The sequence below is a fragment of the Protopterus annectens genome, chromosome 14.part0 (assembly GCF_019279795.1).
Source record: "Protopterus annectens isolate FY-2018-M chromosome 14.part0, PAN1.0, whole genome shotgun sequence".
Taxonomy (NCBI): Eukaryota; Metazoa; Chordata; order Ceratodontiformes; family Protopteridae; genus Protopterus; species Protopterus annectens.
The window spans coordinates 423883458-423906485 of NC_056748.1; the positions used below are offsets into that span (position 1 = coordinate 423883458).

Consider the following 23028-nt stretch of genomic DNA (forward strand, 5'->3'; position numbering starts at 1 on the left):
CCCTGAAGGAAATCCTCTGCAGCATGGCGGTAAGTGCATGGCATGTACATTAACTGTTTACTTTTCCTGTCATTTATTTTCCTTCACTTCAAATGGAAATCTTAGTTCCTAATACTAGGAAGTCAAGGTATTTCTTTCATTTTGCATTTTAAAATTATGCCTACAACTTTGTTTGTCGGGAATAAAATAAAAAATACCTATGTATGTAGATAGATACAGCTATACATATAGATAGATAAATATATATAGATAATAGTATATACAACTGTGTATAATATGTATTGTATGGAATTTTATTAACTTCCTTCTTAACTAGAAAGAATTGTGAGAACATTAGATGTACATTATGAGGGTCACTGCTACAGGACTGATAGCTACAGTTTTGGAATTGTCACCTGAAGGGTGTCATCCACTCACCTGCTGACATATTAAACAGTAAGACATCCCCCAGTCAGTATGAGTGAGGCTGCAGTCTTGTACAGTGGCCTTTAGATGGCAGTACAGTTATAAAGAAGAGTAACCCACATAATTGCTTCAGTTATATTTTACTGCTTGAAATAAATTCTCACTTTTCTAACTTCAGTATGTCATTATGTCACTTAATTATTGTGTTATTAGTAGTCTTGGCAACATATCTTTTAATCAAGGAGTCCTTCTTCATAGCGTAAGTGCAGTTAATCTCATTTGATTAGAGAGAAATTATGTCCCTCGAGAAAGAGAAATTTTCTGGCAAGTTCACTTGTGGCCATAAGATTCACAGAGTCTTTCTTGTTGGGGGAAGAGCACACTGTTCATCTTGTAGTTTTAATAGAATATAAAAAATTCAGGATTTTCATATACTCTTGTCTTTTTTTCATTTAGCTGTAGTGCCTAAAGTTGTTAAGAAAACTAGAATTAAAGAGATACGTAGGAGATTTTAAAAAAGCCTGAAGTAAAAAGAGTTAGAACTGTGCAAAGGTACATACATCAGATAGTTATTGATCTGCTTGTCCAAGTGGTACCACTTCCTCACTGTACATGGGACTTCAGGTTTTTCCATCCATTCTCATTGTGAAGCCTACTCAATTTCACCTACTCTCACAACGAATCTAAAGAAGAGACAATCTTAACATCTTCATCTCTTGAGATAAGCAAAGGAGAAAGCAGATTCAGGAAGATAAATTTAAAACTAATCAAAGAAGGTTCCGCCCCCGTCCCAGTATGTCAGTCCTCAGGCAGGTTAGACTTTGACACATGGTTAATTTTGGATTCGTAGACTGCCAATGTATCTCCCTCTTCTTTTCAGACTTTTTTCCAATAATATTAGTGAAGATGCCCAGGGAGTGGGTATCAGCTTGGCAGATACCTAGGCAAGTCCTAACAACTTTTATTAGGAAGCAGATGCTTACCTCCTGGATACTATCAGTTGGTGGGGCTCAGGCGTCAGTCCCGTACAAAACAGAGGCATCTTTGTTTGTAGACTACAAACACATTGCACAGGAGTAGCTTGGATTGGTACAAATGTCTGCATCTACATTTAAAGGAGATTTAAAAAGTTCTAATTGTAGAAAAGTAACAGAAAAGAAAATAAGGTAGGAATGGGCACCATGTCATCAAAAACAGGAGGTTGGCTACATATTCTGACCTAATGCACTCCCCTTATCATTTTGGAAACAGAAGATGCTGAGAGTCATTCATCCTTGAGTTCTCTTACAGATATATCTTTTGGGAACAAAATTGGCTTAATAAGAAAGCATTTTATATGTCCTTTCAGAAAACTTTCACCCCATATTCTAAGGTACAGAGTTGGTTACAGTCTGTAACCATACTACCTTTTGTTGATTCCTTTCAAAATAACTTCATTGAAGGAACCTGACACCATGTCACCTTATCCAGTGTGTGTCAGCAAGTGATGAGATGCTTGACAGTCCTACCTGCTTTGCTAAGGGTGGCTTACATTTCTTATTTCAAGGCTTCCACATACTGGCTAAAGCCTTTGCTACCACCATAGTGCCATTTGTAGGCAGAGTCCAGCTGCTGAACATCCCAACATAACTAACATGTCAATTGTAAAACAAGATTGCATCAATATGGCCTTGCTGAATGACGAAAGTCTCAACAGTAAGATGCCCAACCTTAAGGCCCCGCCCCTGCACTTTGTGCACATCCATGCCTGTGTAATTACGGAAACTTGGTTTAAATGTTCAGAAAACACTCCCTCTTTGCCTGGGTTTTGCACCTACTTTGTCTTCAAGCTTGATGGCAAATATGATGGCATCTCCATGTTTGTCAAGGACCACACCACCTTTAGTCAGATTCACTTAGACCCACAGATGAAACTCACTGAGCTTCAAATTGCACTAAATAAGACCAACTGTCAGTTCATATCCTATTTAACACCCTTAATGTTCTCTGAAAATTCTGTAAGGTTTCAAAATGTACTTGAACTCCCTATAAAGAACTCACTCTTAAATAAACTGAAGCACCTATACCTCAAATGTAGGCTACACCCAAACGTTCCTCAGTTTTATTAACAAAAACTCCCTGGACCAACTTGTTGAAAAGCCCACCAGAGGAAATAATATTCCTGCCATACTGCTTATAAATATAGTTACTTCACGTACTATACTTCTGGTATCTCCTCCCCCAGTTAAGTTGGGTCAAAAAATACTGAACCTGACTTTTAAAATCTCTGAACCTGTAAATATCAATATTTTGGAGTTTGAATGCAAAAATCTCATCAAATGCAATGAGGAAGTTTCAAAATTCATTCATAGCAGCAATGTAATCATGGCTGAGTGGTTAAGGTGATGCACTTGAAATCCTTTGGAGTTTCCCTGCACAGGTTCAAATCCTGACATGGGTCACAACAAGTTACTTCACTAAAGAGTTCTATGGCCACTTAGATAATTGTATAGAACCAACCATTTCAGCCAGATCTAAATATAGTGGGAATTTTTTAAAAGTAAACCACCCTGGTGGTCCACCAACATAAATAAACTTTACAATAAAAGAAAAAAAAAATTTTCTTGAACTATACAGAAAATCAAAAGACCCTCAAATCAAGATTAACATAAGAAAGATGACTAAAAACATGAAAAATACTAATAAGATTACTAAAGCAGTTCATGAACCTGGGAAGCCCTGGACAACTACAAATTCTTTGTTAGCTATGTAAGGAAGCTTGGAAATAATACACAGCATTGCTCTGAGCTTATTCATATTGTCATCACACACTCAAACCCAGTAGACATTGCAAACATACTAGCAAACCAAGTCAGTGCAAATTTTTCCCTGGAAACAATTATTCAAAGTCCACCTATATAACTGCACTGATAATTAATGATAGTAAAAATCTAATCAGACTAGACCTGCAGTGGTTTGGCTTTTGGCATTCTAACAGTAGATCCTGTCACTTATTTATGAGAATAACACATGCTATTGACAGGCTCCATGCTGTCCAGATGGCATACCTTGACCTGGCCAAAGCATTTGAAGCTGTCTCTCATGCTTCCATCATTAGTGCACTAAATGCCTTACATATAGATTTATATGTGGTAAGCTGGATAGCTAATTGGCTAAATGACAGAATCTGCATGATTCAGGGTGGCAGAAGTATTGTCACAGAGTATGTAGATGACAAGTGGTATCCCACAAGGCTTCATTCGAGGACCCTTTTTGTATGACAATTTATTTTTCTGATCTCCAAACCATGAACCAAGACCTCTGGCTAATCAAGTTTGCATACAACCCAAGTCCTTCAGCAAGAACTTCCCTTGTAAATACATGGTGTACTAATTTGCGTCTTTTGGCTTTTCCCGGTTAGGGGTCGCCACAGCGGAACTCCAGTCCGCTAATGATTGGTAGTTGATTTTTACGTGCTGAGTAACCAGCCCTGATGCACAACCTTCAACGAAGGTACACCCATTCACGCATGTCTCCACACAGAAGATGCTCTAGCTGGTCTTAAATTAAAAGCTAAATAATGTAATATTCTTGCATTAGATAGAGTACCACACCTTACAACATACAACAAGACAGTACCTGACTCCAAATTGCAAATGTTGTTGGAGACCTTGGAACATGGTTTAATAATTCCCTGTCTTTTGATCACAATGTAACAACAGTGATCAAAAAGTCCATCTACTTGACACTACTGTTTGTATTACACTCAGCATTGATTACACCAATTATTGGATACAATGCCTCCTTTGGGATGTACCTTAATAAAGATATAAAGCAAATGAAAAGACCCCAGAGGTCCCTAGCTAAGAAGATCATTGTCTTAAAAACTCTAAGCTTTCAGAACAAAAAAAAAAAACTGGAACCACTGTCCCTATTTTCTGGATCTTGTACACTCCTGAAAAGAGAACAGTATCTTGCCTTCAGAGCCATTAGGGACCCATCAGTCCTGGACCTTCCATATCTCCATAAAGTAAATAGCCCCATTAAATATCAGAACCAGAGATCTAAATCTTCACCACTGATAAAGTAAAATTAGCTGGAGAGAGAGGAGTTCAGTATACAGCAGATTCCCCACCTCTGGTACAAAATCCCACTGCAAATTAAGCAGTGTCAATATGTTACCATCATTTAGATGGGAACTGGATGATTTGGATGGGTGTTCACAAGTTCACCCCTGGCTTGACTAGCAAGGCCTCCTTGAGTCAAGAAGCTCAGTATGATGGTGTGTACTAGCAATACATAAATGGTCAGATGACTCATTTGCCTTGTAATTCCTATGATCTTACAGAGGGCTTCAGCAATGTAGTTATATGTACAAAAAACAGGAATCTGGCCTAGTTGCAAATAAATTAGGTTCCCAGAAATAAATTGGATGTTATCCCTACACCAATGCCTTTACCCGTAAACAAGAAACATTAGATATTTGATAGGTTTGGGGAAAATGTATACATTAACTTCTTTGTGTTTTCAGGCCTGTAAAACACTACTACATCCATTAAAGCCAATAGAGGTCAGATATTGTAAAACAAATTGATATCCGTAAGGAACTTTTTAAATGGCTCCTTCAGAAAAAAAAGCTACCAAAATTTACTCAAACTGCTAGTAAGGCCAGATTATATATGGTTAAATATGCATTCAGTGCAGTGAACCCTTTTTGGTTCTCTTATAAGGACATATGGATGGTCAATATTCCTATTCTTTCATGAAGATTTAAAACTTAATTTTAAGTATACCACTTGATATTGTCTCTTGTTTGGGACTCTTTCCCAGAATGCTATGAGGCAGCTGGAGAAAAAATGGCAAACAATGTAGAGCATTATAGTATAAAAACAAAAACATAGTTGTTCCACACAACGGAGCTAAAACACAGATAGTTATCCTTTTTATTATATAGGGTAAGTGCTTTCACGGATAAAATTCCGCTTCTTCAGACCATATAAAATAACTTCACACACATCTACTTAAATATAAAATTCAAAAACATGTGACCAATCAATTAACCTGTGCTAATTACCTTAAAGATATAACAGAATTTAAAAATCATTACTGCTAAATCAAATACATCATAAAATTGCATGAAAAAACCTAACAATTTAGAACTCTAAATCTCTAAAGTAAAATAAAATAAGTCACAGAACAATAACTATTGCAGTAATATACACATAAAATCATAACTTGAAAATAATTAAATGCATAGAAATAACTTATACATAAAAATAACTAAATAGAAGGCATTCAAAATTTTTTTTATCTGCACAGACTAATTATTACCAAAAAAGCTACTTATATTAGACTCAATGTTTTAATGGTCTGGCTCTTAAAAATGGTTTAAGGGATACTTTGGTATTTAAACCAGGTGACTTATCTGCTTTTAAGCACAAAATCCATCTTTGTTCTGCTGCTTCAGTCCAATTTTTTATATTCCCTCTCCTCTTACTAGTTCTTATTATTTCGAAAACCATGAATCTAAATTTATGTTTCAAATCTTTTTCGGCTACATGCATGGCTAATGCACTACTTTCTTTTGCATTTCTGATGTCACGTATATGTTTCAGGATCCTATCTTTCAATGGGTGATTCGTTTTTCCAATACAGTAGTGAAAACACACAGTGCAGTAGGAGAGACAGACCACGTTCTTAATATGGCAGTCTGCAAAGAAAGAAAAATCTATTGTAAAGCCTAAATGCGGATGTACAAAATGTGTTCCTACATGTATATTTGAATAGGCCGTACATCTCCTACAGATGTAGGTACCTATTCTGTCTGATTGCATTCTATCCAAAGTGCTGTGGGATTTATAGCAAAGGTGACTCTTCAAAGTCTTATTGTTCCTAAAAGAAAAACTCGGAACGTCATCTATTATCCCATCCAATTCCTGTACCATTGATAGAATACCCCAATTTTTCTTAATGACATCACAAACTATATGGATATTACTAGCAAAAGTTAATGTCATTCTTAACTTATTATCATTGGAGGGACTACTTATACATGTATTTGTTTCCTGTGCATAGTCATTCTTAACTTATTATCATTGGAGGGACTACTTATACATGTATTTGTTTCCTGTGCACCCACATTTGCATTACAGTAATATGGTTTGCATCTACCTGTCCTCTCTTTCCATGCTTCCTTAATTACTGGGTCAGTTATATGTACCTTATATCCTCTTTCAGTAAATTATTTTTTTAAGGTCTGTAGGGCTATTGCTAGAGTAGGGTCATCATTGTGTATCCGCATAATGCGATAAACCTGGCCTTTTAATATATTAGTTTTAACGTGTCTGGGGTGCATACTACCATGATGTAAATGATTAAATGTAGAGCATTAAGCAGATGTTTCACACTCATGCCCTTCCATATAACAGATCATTTTCAAAAACTGTCCATTTTTCAGGAGACAAATCAGATAGTAATAGGCTCAAGGCAAGACACACTGAGATCCACTAAACATGCTCATTACCCTAAAGCTGATGTCACATTTATCTGGTTACAAGACCGTCTAAATTACAGGCCAGGTGTGCAATTTTAGATTAAGTATTTGAGCTGCTCAATGTATGAATACATATGACACAAAAAATAAGAACTTCATATATGGAGGGTAAAGCTCCCCCACCCCCACAAACTTCCTTATTCCTACTAAAAGGTTGCTGCTCCATGGAAAAAGAGCAGCCATGGACTAACAGCTGTTTCTCTCTTTCTCTGAGGTAACCTAACCTTGAACTACCCAGAACTCACTAATAAGTATGCATTTTTTAATCTAAGAAGAAATGAACAACAGCACTTCAAGTAACTATGAACAGACAAACCTGCCAGCATGCCTGAGCACATGTGGATCGAGCTTATGGGATCAAGCAAGTGAAAAGAAGCCAGCGATCCAGAAACAATTTCAAAGGAAGAAATAGGCATGAAGGGAGAAGAAACAGCAGCAGTAGCAGTAACATTATGGCTCTTTCAGCAGGAGAGATCTTTTCTTCAACTATTTATGAGAACAAGTGCTGCCATCACTGGTCCCCAGGCCTACTGCATACAGTGCAGATAGGAGGCAGATTTTCCTTTCATGCAGACCAGTGGCACCTGATGATATTACATCAGATTATTGAGTCAGGAAAAGTAATGTCCAAGGTGTGCTCAGCTTACAGCAGACCAGTACTAGTTCTCATCCCTTTTATTAGTCCCTTGGTCATTCCAGTGTTTCAAATCATTCGAAATATCCAAGCAATATAACTAGTTCCTAAGGCATTACAAGGAGCAGGGCTTCACTCTTTGTTTCCCTGTTACCAAAGAAAGAAAACAGCTGAGATCTGTCTTACATTTACCAAATTTGAGTAAATTATGAAAACAAAGACATTCAAGATGTTATCACGTATCTCCTTTCTGCTCCTGGAACAAGTCACCTTTCTAGTAACTCTGAACATGACAGTCTTGAAATTCTATAGAACAAATTGTGGTGTTTAGGGTTAGCTTCTCCCGTTTTCAATTTGTTGCTTTACATTTTGGATTTTCTACTTTATGTAGGGTAGTTTGAAAGTTAAAAGGCATGTGTGATCTGAAAAAGTGGTGCTACCTTTCTACTACCTCTGCTACTACAGATTAATTTCAGAAAGTCATCAAAAAGATATACATGGGATAGATGCACCACTGTGGGAGCACCCGAAACTAAAACTGATGAGAGCATATTAACTCTAGGGGTACATGTGGGATAAGTCCTAAATGTAGTCCAAGTGACCTGAGTTCAGTTATTGGCTGAAGCACTTGATGGAACAGATGGGGGGAGGATGAACCTGCACTTCCTGGGAAAGAGGGTTGAATGGAGTTAATCACATTCTGTATTGTAACCTCGGTGAAGGGGAAACATGGCAGAAGCATGGCTGGTAGTGGATGTTTAGCTTATTAATCCAGCAGTAAGTGTCAGTCTTCTGTGTGATTACACATAAGTATGCACCTACATCATACCTCTCAACTTCTTAATGCAAGAAATCTGGACAAAGCCTAAAATAATGGCAGAACTAAGGCCCAAAAATAGGGACAGATTTTAAATATTGCTCTTATAAACTTAGAAAGTTGTTAGAATAAAAGGATTTGTGTTTGCATACATTTTCTGAACGATATGAAGTCTGAAACTCAAATATATGTCATTATTTGGTCATTATTTAGTGACTTCAGTCCGCCGTGATTTGCCAAAAAACCACAGATTTTATGACGAACAGACTAAATATTTGAGGCAAAAATCTGGATATTCTGCAAAAATCTGTACAGTTGAGAGGTATTACATTAGGAAGACACTGTAGGCCTCCATGGTGACTCAGATTATTTGTCCCCCAATCCAGGGGGTAAGGTTAAGACGTTTATTAAAAAAATGGCTTCATAGCTGAGATGCCAGGAAAGAATTAAATCAACCCTCGTGGCTGTCTGAATGAAGGCACTTCTGGATGGAGCTCGCACTAATGGTTTTGGTAAACCTCCCACTATAAAGTAAGTCTGTAGAGAAAGCAAGAAAAAGAATGAATTCTTTGTAGCATGTCATTTATTACCCTCATGCCAGTCACTGGGTTCTCTGTGAGGATTAAGCAGTTATTAAATAGGGGAGCTCTAACTTCCTCTTTATGTGCACTCCATGGAGCAGTGGCAAATAGAGTGAGTGCTAAAAGACACCCCTTACATGTACCTTTTGTTAAAAACTACAGCCTATATGATCATACTGGCTAAAATATGACTATATGGTGTATTGTGCAAAACTTTGATATCATTTATTAATTGTGTTGGAGACTTCAGGCATGGACCACATATACCCATAGATGAAAAATTAAATGCTTTCTCAAAATCTAGAAATATTATTGCTACCAAAAAGTGAAGACATGCTAAGGTGGCACAGATTATTAACATTTAAAGGTGGTTCTGTGCTTGACTCTAATTTGGGAAGCATGTGTCATATAAGGAAGGACTGGACTGTATTCTATAAGCTAATATTTGTGCATGTAGCTTGTCCTCTGTATTGGAGGAAAGAGTTGTATAATTCTTGACTCCTACGCAATACTATAATTCTCAGTTATTTGAAAGAATAAAGGGTAGATCCGGTATTGGCTGTCTTTTGTAAAAGAAATAAGGACCATGGGGTCGTCTTCTAATCCTTTGTATATACTGGTTGTAGTCTGTTATTGCCCTCTAGCACCAACCCTGGACACCATTATTGTGCTTAGGAGATGGGCTACCTGTGGATATGTTTTCCTAGGGTTTGTTTTTAAAATAAACATTATGTGCAGTATTTTGGTGAACCATAACTCTTCAGCCACAGTCATTTTAATACAGGTTGTATTTCAACAGAAAAAGAATTACAACAATGTAGTTTCCTTTCTGTACCCATCTCACCATTGCTTATTTTACACAAGCTTATGCATAAAGAGACCCACAGACTCCCCTCCACCCTCCCCCTGCACGCACACTGACATACATATATACATGGTCACAACAAAGATAAACACAAGCACATGCACACGTGCACAAATATGCACTTGTATACATAGACATACACACAAGTATTCATAGCATACACACACACACACACACACACACACACACACACACACACAGAGCTACACATATGCACAAAAGAGACAGACCTACATACACACCACCCACTCACAACAAAAGGGATGTGTGTCTGTATACACACACTCACATATGAAGACACAGACAGGTTATACACACAGGCTTGGTTTGTTTTTTATTTGCCTAAAACAAGTGTCATTTGAGGTCACGTGTTAAATAGTAGAAACAGTAGGTAGTTAAAATGTTCAGGTACAAACTAAGTAATGTGAAAACACATATATTTAAGAAATATGTATGCTGCTTCACTGGATGATGATGAAAGAGCAGCAGGAAAAAAAAACATTTCCTCCTCATGAACTACATTCAAATGCGCCTTTTATCCTCATCAAAACAGTTACTCCTACGGCTGAGATAGCAAGTTAAAATAAAGGTATTAGAATTGCATTTCCCTCTTTTTGGCTCATAGATTTCATACTGTTAACAGATGCTCTCATTTTTAGTAGGCTCTCCTGGTGCATTAATTTACATCTTTTGAACTCTAAATGACCATTGGAATTAAGTATTTTAGAAGCTCATATTCTAAGTGCCTTCTGTGGAAGGTTGGGTGCTGGACTGGCAACTCAACACCATAAAACTCCACTGCCAGTCATGAGCGGACAGGTGATCCGCTGTGGCGACCACTAACTGGGAAAAGCCAAAAGAAGAAGAAGCTCATTTTCTAAAGTAAAATGCACCTCATAGCACAGATTCTTGTATTTGGTCCGGATACATGATTCAGTTGATTTTGTAGGGTAAGCCTGCATATGTAATGTCTTTAATAGCTTCTACTAGTGTCTTAGTTATTGGAAGTTGCAGCAAGACACCAATCGTACAGTGTGCTTTGCACTTTGATCAGTAAGAAAACAAAACTAACTATTCCAGCAGAGCAGTGGGTGGGGACTGCAACTTCCAGTGAACCACAAAGGGTGGTGGTGTATTCTGCCATGCCAGGCATGGTCACCGTGTTTGCCAAGTCTGCATAAGTTGACTTTGTCTTCAGCATGCTGCAATATACCACCACTGCTTAATCTGCATACTGTAGAAAAAATGAAACGATCGTGGCAGAACTGTTAAGGAATACAGCAGACTTTTGTATAATAACATATTTTAAAGCAAAGCAATGCAGTCGGAATGATTCATCACAGAGTGAGGGCAGTTTGAAGCACTGAGGGAAAGTATTGCTCATAAAGAAGCAGTATACTCAAAGATAATAATGTAATTCAAGCACATACAAATGGATAGATGAGGTAATTTTTACTCTATTGAGCAATGTTTTATTGATCAAAGTTTTATTGTTCTTTTGTGCCCAGTTTGTTGCTGAAAAGGGGTAGTAGACCAACCCACCTACCTGGTAACCAAATAGTAAAACAGAATAAATAAATAACTAAAATAGATAAATCTTTCAAAGGTAGCTACATAGATGGAAGCTTCCTGAAACAGCTGGTATAAAGTTGGTAAAGAACAACACTATATATTTAACCAGTAACCCACTACTGTGTGTGGGTATATCAGGATTTCCGACAGTTGGTGTGGTTTGATCATGAATGTGAAGCCCGAGTGGTCAAACATAGCCAAATGTGGGTAAATCCTGATAAACGTACAAGCAGGAGTGCATTATTGCTATTATCAATTACATTATTTAAGACAGAAATAACTTACCTTTCTTAAGTAATGTATTTGTATAAGGGCACTTCGGTCTTCTTCTGCGTTGTATTCACTGTCTTGATGCACTGCACATCCACATGGATCCTAAGTTCCCACACATGCGCAGTACATCAGTACAGTAGAAGAGATGGGGAAAGCAGATTCTCTGTTGCTGAATTTTCTTTTTTAGTTATTAAACAAATAGTGATTTACAAAGGACAGTGCCACCATGTCAAGAAAATCAGCTAGGTTTCTGTTTTTTAGTTTTGCAGAGCATACCTGATTTTTCTTATATTTTGCTCTGTCCCTCAGCATTGCTGACAAAGGGGGTTCAATAGTAGTTATGGATTGGTGCAAATATGATGCCGAGGCCAGAAGACAGTTGAACAATGGCAGGTACTACATGTACATGCCCTTGGACCCTGGTCCAAGATTCAAACAGGAAATTGTTCAATATCTTTTGTTGGCAAAGGATGACGGGATTATTTCCCAATCCACTTTGTACCATCTCACTGTCCCTGACCCCAGGCATCAGGATTTATATTTGTTACCAAAAATCCACAAGACATTTGCAGGACCCCCCCCCCCGAGTAGACCAGTTGTATCTGGGTGTGGATCGGTTACTGAACCCTTGTCACATTTTCTAACTATACATCTTCGGCCACTTCTTAAATATGTCAGAGCTCATATTCAGGACACAACTGAATTCTTGCAGCTAATATTGGATACTCAACTTGAACCGGGGTGGTTGTTATGCACCCTTGATGTAGCATCTCTATATACCAATATTCCCCATTGGGTGGGTTTGTTGGCTTTACCAAGCCGAGCTCTATCCACCAGGCTTCAATACATTTCTTATTGGCCTTGCCGAACATGTTCTTACTAAGAACACTTTTTATTATCAAGGGAAATGTTTTTGGCAGGTACAGGGTACGGCTGTGGGGGCGTCTTTTGCCCCCATATATGTCGACCTATTTATGCCTATGTGGAAGAGCAATTGATATATGATGTATCTCATAATCTATACCTTGGGGAAACTGATATGTGGAGGCGCTACCTCAATGATTGCTGGATGATTTGGAAAGCTGATGAGGGATACTTGTGTGAATTTATGGAATACATTAATGGTAATAAGTGGGGGATCTAGTTTACTGTCAATTATGATGTTCATCAAATCACTTTCTTGGATGTTCTCATCACAAGGAATTCAAATCATACTCTGGATACCCAGGTTTTCCACAAATATCCACAATACAAATCATTATTACACGCTTCCAGCTTTCACCCACCCCATGTTACACTCAACATTCCGAAATCACAGTTTTTGCGAATCAGATGCCCTTGCTCCCACCCTCAGAAATATGAAAGTTATAAGTTGGACCTTATTAATAGGTTCAAATCCCGTAGGTACAAAACAGGCACAATACTTTCAGACAGTAATGTTGCATCTTCTATTAATAGGAATGATCTTTTGATGTATAGGGATAAACAACAATCAGGATCATCTGAACTTAGATTGATTACCACCTATGGACGTAATACCAATGTTTTGTTGGATATAGTAAACAAACATTGGAATATATTGTGAGCGGATGACAGATTATCTGTATTCTTAAAAGATAAATGCCAATTTTCTTACCATAGGGGTAAAACCAAGGGATCCTACTTTAACCATTCTAAACAAGGGATAACTTTGGGAGAATTATCACAAACTACTCTAACTGGTGATTTGTTGCAGGGCTGTTTTCCATGTGGTCATTGGGTACACTGTGCTAGGGTGGCTAAATCCAAACAGTTTACTAGTAAAAACACTGGGTTGGTTTTTGACATCAGGTTTTTGGCTAACTGCAAAACTGATTGGGTTATTTATTTAACTACCTGTACGTATTCCACTTTTTATATAAGACACACCTCTCGCCCTGTCAGGATAAGGATATCTGAACTTTTAAGTGATGTTAGATTAAAAAAAAACAGTAATGCATTATATATAAACATTCCTTGACCCATTCTATGGCATCTTTCAGGTTTACCAGTATTGACAGGATAAGTGGGCTAATAAAATTGGTTGGCATGATATGCTTAATAAGAAAGAAAAGAGGTGGATTATTAAGCTGGGGGGATTATTCCCCCAGGTCTTAATAAACATTTATAACCAACCAATTAGGGGGATTCTTTTTGTATCATGTGATGATCTTTAATCTTAAAAGGCTTGTTTTGTGACTTTTTTTTACACTGAGGAAGGCTTAATAACTGGGCCGAAACCGTTCTGTTTGTCTTGCCTATATATGCTGTAATAAATTATTTTTATCGGTATATACCTTCTGCCTTTGAGTGCTGGCCTGTGTTTTTGTGGACTTAGTAGTTTGGGGCCGTGCACCTGCTGTACTTGCAGGAGCTTTTCACTGTTCCTTTATATGCTTAACCAGGAAACCCAATCCATTTGGGTCTCTGTGCATCATGGGCATTTGTTAGGAAGGGGTTATTTTAGTTTGAAAGATTCTAAAGTTTACATGGGGGGTTGACATTAGTTTGGGCATAGTTACTGTCTACCTCTGTCTGTCAGAGCATGGGATCCAGACACAGGGTTTCTTTCCAATTTCAAATCCATCGGTCAGTGTTATGCTTAAATAGGGTTAGGAATACACTCTGCTTCACATGGATGGAAGCCTGGGGATCCTCTGAGACTCATATCAGTAACCTGTAGGAGCCAGAATATAGAGAGAGGGCTTTATGGTGATCCGTATAGGGCAGTATATGTCTATACCCTGGATTCTGTTGTAAGGAACCTTTGTAGTGTTCTAGTTGCAGTATATGTCTGGTCAGGTACATGCCGAAGAGAGAATTAAACTAAATGATGGGCCTGATAAGAGCTGAATAAAATGGCACTATAACGTCCTTGGACTTGGATGCATTGCCCTTATTCATAAGTTGGGTGAAATAGAATGACTTCCTTTCTACCTTGGCCACATGTTGGTCAAAGGCCAGATTACTGTCTACATATGTTCCCGGATCCCTTACTACTAGATCAACTCTTAGGGGTGTCTTATTGATGGAGTAATTAACCTAGGTAGCTGTTTTCCCAAAAGGCACTATAATGCATTTCTTTTAATTGAGTTTTAATATGTGACTTTGGCAAAGTCATTTATCTGTGTTAGACTCTCTAGTAAGTGTTTGTGTCACAGGGGAAATCTATGATAGCTCCCAATTTGCAGTTATCTTTGAACTTGGTCAGCGAAAGGCCCTGACAAATAGGAACAGTCCCCACCTGGAGCCTTGAGGTACCCCCCCCCCCTGGGGACCGGCCTCTTAGTGGAGGTGGTCTCACCAACCCTGACTTCCTGGGTCCTGTTTGTGAGACAGCTGGCAATTCAGCAAGTTATTCAGGGATTTGTGCCTAGTTCAATGGGTTTCTCAACTACACCCGAGTGGGATATCATATCGAATGTCTTAGCCAGGTCCAAGTTGGCAGTATGCACCATTTCCCCCTCACCCTATGCCTTGATGACCTTCTCAAAGATGTCCACCAGGTTTAGTAGGCATATCTTCCCTTGACAAAGCCAACATGGGTTGAATCCATTATCTGAAGGCTGCCTTTTCCATGGTTTTACATATTAGATTAGTCAGACTAACGGTTCTGTAGTTTCCAGTTTCAGCTGATGGTCTTCTCTTGTGAAGTGGAATAATTGTTGCAGTTATCCATTCTGTTGGTACAAAGCCTGTTTAGAGGCTGTAGTTGAAAATTGACTCAAGTGGTCATGATAGATTACATTTCAAGCTATTTAGAAGGTATCCTGGGATATTGTCAGGCCCATTGAGGCTGTGTTTTTGGCTTTAGTAAGTGCCATCAGGACCTGCTCCCTGCTAATAGTTGAGAGGGGTTATACTAGTGGATATTTCATGGAAGGAGGCAAGGGGGGCATGGAGGGGTGAAGTCTGAGATGAATTCCTCAGCAGCAGATTTGCTATGTCACTCTGCTCAGTGAAGGTAGCACCACTGACCATCTGTTCGGCACACTACTGTGTGCTGCCTTTGAGGTTAAGAACACAGCTGTAGAAGGTCTTGTGGTTGTCTTTAGCCTGTGAGGGTATTTTGATCTCCTAATTTTTCTTGTTGGACTTAATTAGTCCTCTTAGTTTCCTGTTTGTTAAATTAGACAGCTGTTGTCATTATGGAAGTTGCTCTTTTTGGGACATTGAATTTTGACAAACTGTCGCTTAATATGATGAAGTTTGCATTGAAATTGTTCCAGTTATTGGATTTACTGAGGTTACCAAGCTGTGTTTTATTTTGAAAGAGACAGATTTGTGGTCCGACCTCACCAGTGAGGACATGACATGGGGGTGTGAGTATCACTCTCATATAGTAGTGAGAACCAGGCCCACTTTGTTTGAACCTCTGATGTGTGTGTGCACTCTGTAATCAAGGTTGTTCGTGTTAATGAAGTTCAGGAATTGTTGTACATGTGAGTTTGAGGCAGTGTATGTTTTCCAGGCTATAGAGAAGTAGTTAAACTCTTCCATAAATAGGGTATTTGGGTTAATGGTGAGTGTCTCCAGTAGGTTTTGTTGTGAGCAATGGGATTCTTGGGACAAAGAAGGTGACCTGTAGCTTGACAGAATATGGTATGGGACTTAGTCTGTGTTCATTTGTATGCAGATAAACTCCACAGCATCATCCTGTTTAATCAGCCTAGAGGTATACTTGTTGCTTATGTAGATTGAGACTCCTCCACCTTTTTACCCTGTCTGTGCAGCTGATGGTGTAAATGTGTGGAAGGCACTGAAGTTTTGCACTGCAAGAGTATTTTTTGTGGATTTAAGCCATGCCTTGGTAACTGCACAAATGCCTGTATTCTCCAGAGTGAGGAGAGCTTGTAGGGCGTGGAGCTCCTTGTTTAGGCTCCTAGCATTAAGCAGTAATACAATTTGTTTTGTTTTGTTTTTTTTATGTTTTATTTGCTATGTCAGTAGGTTTGTCAATTTGCCATCACCTAGAAAAGACTTGAAAAGCGTAGATAAACTTTTAGCCAATATTCAGAAGCCTAAGTGGGACAGGTGCAGACCATCCTTTGCAAAGTAATGTCATTTGTTAACCATGTCCTCCCATGTTGACAAATATTGAATCCCTCTGGAAAGACATCAGAAACTAAGCCAGTTATTGAAGTCAATCACCTTTTCTTCACAATGTGATGTAATTCTCAGTGAATGTAGTATGTTGCTCATTGTAAGGCACATACCCACCTGAGACACATATTCAAAAAGATCAGTAATGCTGTCTTCATATAGTCCATGGAGCTATGTCTCAGGTTATTAATGCCCACATGGATTATGATAGAATCATATTGGTCCCAGAAAAAAGCGAAGCAGTAGTAGACTTGGTCAGAAGTAAAAAACAAACAAGCCAAATAAAAACTCGACCAAGAACGTTGAACCACAGTTTAAAGCACAGCGGCTAAGTTGTCATGCTTATTTGGAGCTTAACATCGTACCGAGGGGATTAAGGATATGTAAACTACCATCTTATACTAAAACATATCCTGAACTCCTGCAGAAATGGCAGGTGTTGAACCTAAAGCTTGGTGCTGATTATATGATGCTCATGAATAATTTTTTACCAAAATAGAAGATGATTTGCAACAAGAAATTGCAAGAATGGAAAATTAACTTGTGAGTCATTCAGCCTTTAAAGATTTTGTTACATTATATCAGGCAATGTTAGGTTGCCTAACTGCATTTGATTTTAACAAACAACAAAAAAACAAAAATAAAAAGGAAGCTTGTTCGAGATTATAATGACTATAAGAATGGCCATATTTTCTCATGGCCTAAGACTTTTAAAAGTAATGAGAATGTTAGTAACAAGTCTTTGTATGAATTAGATGAGATTACTTTAGATAATAGTAGGCAATTACTAAGTAATGAGTACAATAAAAGACAGGTTAATGCTGCTTCTAATGAACAAGCTGTTACTTTGTTGCCTATAGTAATGGCAAATGTGGACATTAGACAGGTTGAAGCATCTGCCACTCAATCCCCAATGTCGAATCAACATCAGGTTTTTCAGCAACCAATGAAGTAAATGGTGATATTTCTATTGAATTATTTAACTGTGCTTACTCCTAGGGTTCCTGTGTTATATAGGTTACCTAAGATCCATAAGTGCTTGAACAATCCGCCAGTGAGACCAATTATTTCTGGAAAAGGCTGGATAACAGAGCCTATCTCCCACTATCTTCAGTCAGTTTTAGGTAAACTTATGTTAAAAACAAAAAGTTATATTATGGACACTTCAGATTTTTTGATGAAATTATATGATAGTATTAAGGATGCAAAAGAAGTAGGTTATTACATGGTCACATTAGACATTGTATCATTATTTACAGTAATACCAAGTGATTATGGCCTAGAGGCAATTAGATCCTTTTTTAAGATGTGAAACAAAGTATTCTGGGAAATAAATTGAAACGTTGTCAATTATTAGAAGCTGTCCTAACAAGTAATCTATTTATGTTTAGAGATCAAGTACATTTACAAAAAATCGGGAGTAGCAATGGGCACTTCTATAGCAAATTGCTACCCTAATTTAGTACTCAGTGTATGGGAGAAAAATTTTGTTTACAATATGATTAATTCTTTCCATGTTAAATTATTATTTTATGTCTGTTCTGTAGACAGTGTGTACTTTATATGGCAGGGAGAGGAAGAACAACTGAAATAATTCTTTGACTACTTTTTTAAAATTTAAAATGAATTATTCGAAAGAAAGTATAGACTTTCTGGGCGTTAGAGTTATGAGAATAGGACAGGATCTAACCACCACCATATATAAGAAAAGTGTGCAAGCAAACTGGTATATACATAGACACAGTATGCACGCCCCACATGTTTTAATGGGGTGGTAAAAAGTCAAATGTTAAGGGTGAGTAGATTAAATACTGAAGAACGAGCCTGTACTGATCAGATGGAAGAGATGATAGAAGAATTTAAACAAAGGGGGTATAGTCAGAGTTTTTGGGAAGAAATGAAGCAACAAGTAATAAATAATAGGACAGATGATGCAAGACCGTATTTTGGAAGGAGTAATATTGACCTGGATAACACCAATAGAATATGTAGAAAACATGATAGATTTTGATATATTATGAAATTTAATAGAAGAACTCCAGGTTTAGGTAAAGGAGATAATAATGAGAAATGGCATATATTACAGGCTATGCCAGGTAAAGAGAAAATTATTGGTAAGGAGTCTAGGTTTGCATATAGGAATGGTAAGAGTCTAAAGCAGAGACTATCATCTTCTTCTTCTTTCGGCTTTTCTCGGTTAGGGGTCACCACAGCGGATCATCTGTCCGCTCATGATTGGCAGTGGAGTTTTACAGTGTCGAGTTGCCAGCCCGGCACCCGACCTGCCACAGAAGGCACACACACATGCACTCACTCACACCTAGGCCCAATTTAGAGTGTCCAGTCCACCTGCTGCATGTCTTTGGGATGTGGGAGGAAACTGGAGCACCCTGAGAAAACCCAAACAACCACAGGGAGGACATGCAGACTCCGCACAGAAGGCACCCCAGCTGAGAATCAAACCAGAGAACCTCTTGCTGTGAGGCAGCAACGCTAACCGCTGCACCACCGTGGCCGCCCCTAAAGCAGAGACTATGCTATAAAGAAATGATTCAGAAATTCAGTAAAGGGATAAGTTCAAAGATGAAAGGCACATTTCTGTGCCATAATTGTGTTTGTTGCTCATCCATTATAACGGAAAATAATTTCTTTCATCCCATTACTAAACAGAAATATACATTTAATTTGTATGCAACATGTAACACTGAAAATATAGTATACCTTGCTACCTGTTTTCAGTGTCATGCCTTCTATGTGGGGAAATCCACAAGAAGACTAAAAGATCGAATTATAGAACATCGGTCAGATATGCGTAGAGATATACTTACTAATGCATTGGCTAAACATAAAATGGACATGGGTTCAAGTCATGACTTTAAATATAGAGTAATGGATATAGTTACAAAGAATGTTACAGGGGATAACATATGTAATGATGTCGATGTGAAGGAATATGAATGAATACTTAGGTTAGCTACAGATAAGTATCCAGGATTAAATGCTGCTATAAGTTTAAAACCAATACTGGTGAAGAAACAGATGCAATATTAGTGAATGTAATTCAGTCACATGATGATCTGTGGTCATGTGACCCAGTAGGTATTTAAGTGAATTGAGATTTTGATGTTTTATTGTACTGAAGAAGGGCCAAGCCCAAAAGCTTTGCTATTTGTATTACCTTTGATGGCCATTTTATTAAACTGTGGTTCAACGTTCTTGGTCGAATTTTTATTTAGAATCATATTGGTACCTGTGATGTAGTGTCTTGAGTGTATGGATCTTGGCTTCTGATAAGCAACTAAATGTTATCTTTTCCTTGTTCACTCTGGTAAATGAGGCATCTGTGTGTCATGCAATGCAGTCCCGTATGACAAGAATCTTGGCTAATGTGTTTGCTTGACTTATGGGCGTTCTCCTTGAGGCTTCACTGGGTGTAGGTATATGTATAGTATTTGGTACTGACTTTGGTGAGAGCTTTAGGGATCCTAAATAATAGGATTTGCAGTTTATAGGCTTAGGAGGTTGTTGAGGTTTGGGAAAGATTGCTTTTTAGTACCTCAGCATAAGCTGGACTAAGTGTGTGGTGGACACTGTGTGGTAGATGTGGTGTTTGTTCTTGATAACCTTGTTTGTATGTGAGATGCTTGCCTGCAGTGAAATTGTGTATGTGCATCTCTCACATGCTGTTTCATTAAGGATTAAATGGTTGTATGTGAACATAAGACAATTGCTACATTGTTTCAGGATGCCCATATTTACTAAGATGACTATGGAGACAAGTTGTCTGGAACTGCATTTGAGTGGGCTGCTGTAGGTTATGGATGGTATTCCACAGAGGTCTCCAAGGGTGATCTCTAGGGTTTGACACTAGACTATGTTAGATGTGCTAATATTTGATAGTAATGCTGTTTAACATTCAAACTAGCATACTGTAAGCTTGTATCCATGCAGTGGCTTTCTTTTAGCCACATTAAGTTATATGTTTCAGTTCTAAGAGTAGTTATATAGATAAAATGTACTCAAGAGCAATGTTGGTTTGCTGAATGGGCACTTAATGTTATGGATATATTGAAACAATGGGTGGGAAAAGTACTTAAATATCTTATACAATGGACAGTAGTAATGAAAGAGGAAGAGAGTAATTTTGGAAGTCGTATTACCATAAGGGGTAGAAACAAGAGACACAGCCTTTTAAAATCACAACACAAAAAGGGTGTGAGGTGTGAGGTTATGGGGAAATTCAAGATGCAAGAAGCAGATTTCCAGGAAAGGGAGCCAATTAAATAAAAACAATATTAGATGTCTAGTCCTATGGTTAGAATTTCAAAAACTTTAGTTTAGTGTCTCAGTGGGAGCTATGGCAGACACAAAGGGCAGGGAAAATAGTGGCAAAGTAATAAAAAAGCACTGGAATGCAACTTTAAGAAGGTAAATGATAAGCAGAATGTAAGACTCTAGCAGTAAAACTGAAATATAAGCACCTGTAAAAGTACCAAAGCACATGTCCTGGAGCAAAATTCACATTACTGCCACTACTGCAATACCACCACAGACTAAGGCACCAAACTATGCAGAAATTTGCAACTAATACAGTTTATGGAAAAATGATGTAATACACAATTAAATGGGATTCAAATCTGGCAGTAGTTTACAGTTCTGCCACAACTGTGAATTAAACTATAAGATTAAGGCCCCTGACAGAATCAAAATACAGACAGCTAGCTTTTACAAGCAATTCTACTTATGGAGATCGATGTGCAGTGTAATGTAAAAACTGTAGTAAAATCTTGCAGTAATATTCAAGTCATATCTTATTGTATATTCATTATGTATATATGTGGTCTAGTCAACAATACAAGCCTTACTTAAACATTCTTTGATATATTGGGTTTGCTACATAAAATCTTTATATACTTTAGAACAGTATGAGATTTTTATGTAATTGATTTTATTATACCATTTTCTTCATAAGAAGCAATAAATAACAGAACTAATTGCATTATAAGATATTTGCAATTTGTGGCTAAGGTTACATCATAAGAACTTTTATAATGTCATTAGACCCTTTATGGAAGAGAGTATTCTGAATTTTACAGCAGACTTATATTTTTCATTTTGTAGGTACTGGTCTTACTGAGTTAGTAAACAACACAAAGATCATAACAAGTGGTTTAGATATACTTATCATAGCATTAAATTTTCAAGAAGTTGTGGGTGTAATGTGTGTGATGTCTGTGTGCGGGCATGCACCTGTATTTATCCTAAGAGTGAGTGGTGTCTTGCCCAGGGCTGATCCTGTGCCTTATGTCCAGTGCTTGCAGGTATATGGCGGGCATATGCTCTGGCTCCTCTGTGATCCTGATCAAAGCAGGTATTGGAAAATGGATGACAGAGTGAGTTTGATGTATTTTATTTGCCTTAAACTTTTGAATTGTTTAATTTTACTTTTCATAACTTCATAATTGCCTTAAAGAATGATGGCATATTAATGTCCCACTCAATTAACTTAACTTTTTTTTTTATGCAGGTGTTACTGAGGGTCATCATTTTGACATATGCAATGTAGATACGACTTGCTAAAAGGCAAACAAAGAAGATATCTTGTACTAGATTCAAAACATATGTAAGGTCTGTAAGTAAGTGATTTATAAGCCTAAAGTAATTACCTGACTTGCATTAAGAAACATTCCAAAGCTTTTTAATCATATTGTTTTCATATTGTAGAAATTTGCATGTTGTGTTTGATTGTTATTGACCTATGAAAAAATGGAAGTTAGATGTGAGAAATGAAGATGTGTAATTAAGTACAGACTAGTGTAGTGCCAACGATGAGTGAGTGGTGGAAAGCATGGGTTTGATACTTGCTGTTGGGGATGTCTGAGGGATCAGATGTTGTCAGAATGAAGAACTGCAGACTTAAGAAGTCTAGACTGCCTGCAGTGTCTGACTTTCTCAGCCACATCTTACATTGCTTGTGCTTTTCACGCATTTAAGAAGTCAAGAAGAAATGCTGTCAAAACTGGCAGGTATGTTAAACTGTTTGCTTTGTTTTGATGGGTGGCCGTAGTCCATATGTCTTTTTGTTTGCTATTTATGCTACTTTCTAATTTTCCCAGCTAATTATTTATAACATGTCTGTAAATGGTTTGGTCATTTTTCTCAGTGCCTCCTGTCACTAGCAAGGCTAATATGTGACAGTCAGATGGTAGTGCTAAAAAAGCAGTTTAA

General features: G+C 37.7%; 1 protein-coding gene across 6 annotated transcripts in view; it reads left to right on the forward strand.

Annotated features, from left to right (window-relative positions):
- Nucleotides 1-23028, forward strand: part of CTBP2 (C-terminal binding protein 2) — a 2784951-nt gene that overhangs the window by 660066 nt on the left and 2101857 nt on the right. For 5 of the 6 annotated variants that reach the window (XM_044056191.1, XM_044056196.1, XM_044056193.1 and 2 more), the window contains one exon: nt 22328-22428. The gene's annotated coding sequence lies outside the window, so the exon portion shown is untranslated. Of the gene's footprint in view, nt 1-22327; nt 22437-23028 lie in introns of all 6 variants that reach the window. The other variant, XM_044056194.1, reaches the window with a different exon arrangement.